The sequence below is a fragment of the Macrotis lagotis genome, chromosome 1 (genome assembly GCF_037893015.1).
Source record: "Macrotis lagotis isolate mMagLag1 chromosome 1, bilby.v1.9.chrom.fasta, whole genome shotgun sequence".
Classification (NCBI taxonomy): Eukaryota; Metazoa; Chordata; class Mammalia; order Peramelemorphia; family Peramelidae; genus Macrotis; species Macrotis lagotis.
In genome coordinates this window covers 81299392-81306251 of record NC_133658.1, presented here as the reverse complement: position 1 = coordinate 81306251, position 6860 = coordinate 81299392, and positions in this window count along the sequence as shown.

Here is a 6860-nt window from a genome sequence, read left to right as displayed (position 1 = left end):
CACAAAAAGAATATCACAACAGTTTTTGCACCACAACTTGCTTTAGTGGATAAAAAGGTAGAAAAACTCCATGAAGAACTTGAAAGGATCCTCTAAAATAAATCAACATATATTTTGAGACTAGGTGATTTTGTTACCTTTGAAAATATGGTCTGCCATTAAGAAATGAAATAGACCAAAGGAGACTACCAGAAACCTCACAGCTTTATATTTTATATAGGAATATATTTTCCTAAAAGAGAACCAGATTATTTTGGGCCTGGTGAACATCAAAGAACTCACAGAAAAATGAAAATAACTATATCTTTTTTAAATATATAAATTTATTTGTTTATTTTTTCCCAACTACATGCAAAGATTGTTTTCAACATTCATTCTTTGTAAGACTTTGAGTTCCCTTCTCCCTCCTTCCCTTCTCTACTCCCTCCCCTTAATGGTGAGTAACCTTATATATATTATACATACATAAATACATTAAATGTATTTCCATATTAGTCGTGCTGTAAGAGAAGAATTAAAACAAAAGGGAGAAAACGAGAGGGTAAAAGTGTAAAACATAAAACAAATTTTTAAAATGGAAAATAGTATTTTTTGGTCTACATTCAGACTCCATAATTCTTTCTTTGGATGTAGATGGTATTTTCCATCACAAGTCCTTTAGAATTGTCTTTGATCATTGTACTGAATTTAAGAAGAGCTCTCTATCATGATTGATCACACAATGTTGCTGGAAAATAGACAGAAAAGACTAATTCTGAATCAAATGTCAGACCATATACTAATTAGAACCAAGTTCAGAATCATTACTAGATTAGAATATGAAATAAAGATGAGAAGATTCTATCTGCAATTATAAGGGCACTGACCTAATCTATTCAAATAAGTTTTTGATGTTGACAAAATGAATTTAATATCTTTTTCCTCAAAATCATGTCCCTTCCAAACTTCTCTATTACTGTTGAGGACATCACCATATTCTATATCACTTAAGTTACAAGCTAAGGGCTATTCTCCACACTTCACTCTTTCTCACACATCACATAATCCAATAAATTGCCAAATTCTATCATTTCAAACTTTCTCATATCCTAGCCATATGCCCCCTTCTCTCTTTTGACACCAGCTGGAATAGCCCCTTATCCCCTCAAGGCTGGGCTATTGCTAGAACTTACTGACCGGTCTCCCTGCTTCAAGTCTCTCTCCATTCCAGTCTACCCCTCCCCATTCAACTATCAAATTAATCTTCCTAAAGTACAGATCTGAACCATCACACTCTCCCTTCCTCAATAAACCCCATTCAACTCACCATCATTTCTTCTATCTAATATTAAAAATCTTTTGTTTTGGCATACAAAGTTCTTAATAACCCATGTCTCTCTTTCAGTGGGAGTTGATGAGCTTTTCAAGGGGAAGCAGTCCAGAGGGAAAAGACATGACCCAAGCTAGCCCTTTGGAATATAACATGGATGAAAATATAGCAAAAGAGACTGAGAAAGCAGTCAGACAGGGAGATGGAGAACCAAGAGAGTTTTGTGACACTACTGTGCCACTGGGGAAAAAAGAAAGAAAACATCAAGAAAAGGAGCATCTTCAAGACTGTCAAAAACTTCACAGAGGTTAAAAAGAATTAGGATTAAGACATTAGATTTGACCTTGAAGAGATGATTAGTAACTTTGGAGACACCAGTTTCAGTCAAATGATAAGACTTAGATGTAGGAGAGTTAAGAAGAGAGTTACCTAAAGTTTAACTACAAAAGGTAGGAGAGGTATGGAGGGAGAGTTATAGTGAAGGGATGGATCAAATGAGAGTTTTATGCAGATAGGGAAGATATGGACATTTTTTTTAGCAGTAGCGAAGCAGTAGATCAGGAAGAGATTAAATGTAAGAGTAGGGAAGCAGTACCTTCCCTCTATTGATTATTTTCTATTCATTCTGTTTGCACATTTATATAGCATTAAATATACATGATAATTTTTGTATATTTGAAAGGAATATAGTAGATAGTTTCATTTATAATCATCTCTTTATTGTATTATATTATGGAAAGACTTGTTTTATTTCACATATTAAAAATAAAACATCATTGAGGCTATGACTGGAAAATTATCACGTAGGCTAGTCCTGGTGCTATATATTGGTATCCTGGTGCTAAGCTGGTATTTTAAAGGAAAAAGGAAGATCTTGGGAGGAAGTCTCTCTTCTGGCTCCAGGATCATGGATTAGACAAAACCTTTCTCTTCTTCAGTTTCCCTGACTCTAAAATGGGGATAATACTAACCTTTCTCTCACATGGTTGTGTGGTCAAATCTTAAGGAACAATAAAAATTTCATCTATTGTTAGTATTTATTGTTATTGCTGTTGTGGTTGTTGTTATTTCCTGTGAAGGATGAATGGAAAGTCCTGGATAGGCTTTGCACAAGATAGAAAGGTATGGACAGATGGTGCTGGTGGAGAGAACATCTCTCTCTATGAGATCCCAGATTTTATAAGCCCGAGAGAGGGGTGATTGATTGTTATGTATTGCTGCCCTCTGCTGGTTATGGGATAGAATATAAAAGTCAGTCTGGAGTAGATTTGTTTCATGCATTGAATTAGGAATATTTAAATACTATGAGTAACTATTTTAGTCTTTTTCAGATAAGGTCCTCAATGTATGATATGCTAACTGGTTTATAACAGGGAATATAGATCATAACCATAGTAGTAGTGCCTCTGAGATAATCTATGTCTATAATATTTGTCCTTCATTTTGAGGAAGACTGTGACATCAGGGAAATGATAAGCCCATGAACTGGATTTGAGTAAGGGAGGGGCTGTGCTAAGTCACCAGCCTCACTTTCTCCTCCAGAGCCATCTGGATCCAGCGACCAGATATGAACAGGGTGACCAGGATGGTCCTGGATGGGAGGCAATCAGAGTAAAGTGATTTGCCCAAGATCACACAGCTAGTAAGTGTCTGAGGCTGGAATCAAACTCCCACCCTCTTGAATCTAAACCAGTGCTCTATCCACTGCATCACCTAGAACAAGTATAGATGTTCTGTAATTGACTCAGAGTGTAGAGGAAGTTCTTTGACCATGTGGGCATTCAGACAGGTCTGTCAGCTTCAACTACTTTCTTTGTCCCATTTGTACTGGGGGACCTTGATGACTCTCACTCAACCTTGGGAGAATGAGCTACAAGAATTCAAGAATCAGGATTCAGGCTGGGTTTTTATAGCCAATGAAACATCAATGCTCTAGGGACTCAAGGATTGATTTTTGGGACTGACCTTCTGGATTCCAACCCAGCAAAAGAGTTATTAGGCTGTCCTGCCATATCTGGATATGAACTTGGTGGGACAATGTTGTATAGAAATTGAGTCACATTTGAACCCACTTCCCCAGAGACATAGATGGTTTAAGGGAGAATATGCCCTAGAGATGTTGGAATGAAATGATTGTATGTTTATTGTTGCTGTAGTTTTGAAGTAAAAGTTCTGTGCAAGAACTACCTGTTGTTGATTAAATGGAACCAGCAGAGCATATCCCTGGCCTCTAACAAATGGAGAGGATGAAGTAGGGGAAAGCCAAACCCCTCAGATCCAGGAGGAAGATGTGGCCTTGCCTGGCTCTGGGGGAGAAGACCAGAGCATACTTGCTACTAGTAATTGCTGGTATTTCTGAAGCACAATGCAGTTTACAGTGAACTTTTATCATAATAGTCTTGTCATATGGGTAGCATGAGTATGATTATCTCCATTATATGTCAGGAAACTGAGACCCAGAAAGGGGAAGTATCAGGCCTAAATTCACATAACTCTGGGAATCAGGACTTGTCTATTCTCTCCTGATTCCAACTTCAGTGACCTTTCCACCACCCTATACTGCCTCTTATTACATCAGTGGCTGTTAGGAAAGAGATAGCACAATGAGCACTTATCCTTAGCCCTGTTGTTAAAAGTGTGTCTAAAGACTAAGGACGCAGATATGAATGTGAAGGAAGCACCTGTAGGCAAATATTTGTCTTTCTCCTAACCAATCTTGCCTCTGAATATCTGTTCAATCATGAATGTGTGATAATTCCCTAAAGGAAGCTCCATAAAGTTCAAATCTGGCCTCAGACATTCACTAACTGTCTGATTCTGGGCAAATCATACAAGCTTGTCTGCCTCAGTTTCCTCATTTGTAAAAATGAGCTGGAGAAGAAAATGGCAAATCATGCCAGTATCTTTGCCAAGAGGATTCCAAATGAGGTCTCAAAATATCAGACATGAGTGAAGCAACAACAAAAGACCCCCAAGAAAGGCTTTAATGTTCATTCCTGACCTTTTAGCACCTTCATTGCTTTTATTTTCATTTGCAAATATATTTTATTTATTTTATTAAATATTTCCCAATGACATTACATTTTTTTTAGAATTTTTAAAAATTTTGAGTTTTATATCCTCTCCCTCCCAACTCTCCTCCCTCCTTAAGAAAGCAAACAATATGGTCAAAGGATATGGGTAGTTTTCAAATGAAGAAAATAAAGCTATATATAATCATATAAAAAATGTTCCACATCATTGATTAGAAAAATGAAAATTAAAACAACTATGAGGTATCACCTCACACCTATCAGAATGGCTAAGATGAGAAAAAGGGAAAATTATTAATGTTGGAGAGGTTGTGGGAGAATTGGGACATTGATACATTGCTGGTAGATTCAAGAATGGAACTATGCCCAAAGAACAATAAAAATGTTCATTCCTTTTGATCCAGCAATTTTAGGCCTATATCCAGAATAAATCATAAAAAAATGGGAAAAATCTCACATGTTCCAAAATATTCACAGCAGCTCTTTTTGTAGTGGCAAAGAATTGGAAATTTAGGGGATGCCCATCAATTGGGGAATGGCTTAAGAAGTTATGGTACATGAATACTAAGGAATATTATTGTTCTATAAGAAACCATAAATGGTTGGACTCTAGAGAAGCATGGAATGAATTATAGGATCTGATGTTGAGCGAAGCATCAGCTAGAAGCAGCTCCTTTCAGCAGTTCAGAGAACTTGGACTACAGTATTAGATCAGCTATGGACAATGTTAAGTCTATCCAGAGGAAGAAAAACAAAACAAAAAAAACCCTTCATAATCTGATGAAGTTTATAAAAATTCTCTCTTATGTATCTCTTTCCCTTAATCCTAATTCCTTACACCAAAAATGACTAATTTGTAAACATGTTTATCAAAAACATGTATGTACAATGTTAACTTGACTGTTTGCTGCTGAGGGGATTGGGGTGGGAAGGGTGGATGGAAGGAAATTTTGTAACTTAAAAATATACATGTGCATATGGATAAAAAAAGATGCTACTCAAAAAAATTTTTAAAAAGAGAAGGTAAACCATATGATATCAATTACACATGTAAAGTCACGCAAAAATATTTTCATATTAGCCATGTTTTAAAAGAAAAAACACATACAAGACAAGAAAAATAAGGTGAAAAAGTAAGCATCAATTTACACTCAAAATTCATCAGTTCTCTCTCTGGAAGTGGATAGCATTTTTTCCCCATGGGTCTTTTGGAATTGTCTTGGATCATTGTCTTGATCAGAGTTGCTAAGTCTTTCATAATTGATGGTCCTTATAATATTGCTCTTACAATGTTCATCTGATTATGTTCACTTCACTTTGCATCAATTCACATAAGCCTTTGCAGGCTTTTGTGATTTTTCTTTTTGGTTTTGTTTTGTTTCATTTTGTTTTGTTTTTTGCAAGGTGATGGGGTTAAGTGATTTGCCCAGGGTCACACTGCTAAGTAATAATTAAGTGTCTAATACTGGATTTGGACTCAGATCCTCCTGACTCTAGGACTGGTGCTCTATCCACTGTACCACCTAGTTGCCCCATCCCAGGTTTTTCTAAAACTATTCTGTTCATATTTATTGGACAACAGTAGTCTATAGCAATAAAATACCACAACTTGTTTAGTCAATTCCCAAATGGTGACTATCTTTTACATTAACAAAAGAACTACTTTACATAGTTTTATACAAATAGATCCTTTTTTTCCTTGATATTTTTGGAATACAGACCAAAAATGGTGGTATACTGGGTCAAAGGGTATGTATAGTTTTTTTTTTTAACTATTTGGGTTAATTGTTCTCAAGAATGAGTGGGACAATTCAGTTCTACCAACAGTGCCTTAGTGTCCTTATTTTTCCAGATCCCCTTCAGCACTTGTCATTTTTTCTGTCATGCTAGCCAGTTTGATAGATGAGAGCTATTTTAATTTGTAATTTTGTAATCAATAGTGATTTAGAGCATTTTTTTTTCCATTTTGATTTCTTCTGAAAACTTCCTGTTCATAGCCTTTGACCATTTATCAATTGGGGAATGACACTTATTTTTATAAATTTGGCTCATTCCCTATATAGATGAGAAATGAGGCCTTTAGCAGAAAAATTCACTGAAAGTTTTTGGCTTTCTAATTTTTAGCAGCACTGGTTTTGTGTAAAACCTTTTTAATTTCATGTAATCTTAATGATTCATTTTATTTCTTGTAATCCACTCTCTTATTTGGCTATAAAATTTTCCCTGATCCATAAATCTGGTAGATACATTTTTCTCATGCTCCCCAAATTTACTCATGCATTATCTTGATAAATACAGTTGAGATGTTGGTTTTTGCTAACTTTCTTCCAAGTTTTCCAGTTTTCCCAGCAATTTTTTTCAAGGTGAATTCTTGCCCCTAAAACTTCAATCTTTGGGTTTATCAACAATAGATTACTATGATCTGATAACTACTGGGTACTGTGTACTGATTCCACTAATACTTTATTTCTTAGCCAGCACCAGGTTGTTTTGATAATTATCCACTTATAGTTTGAAAT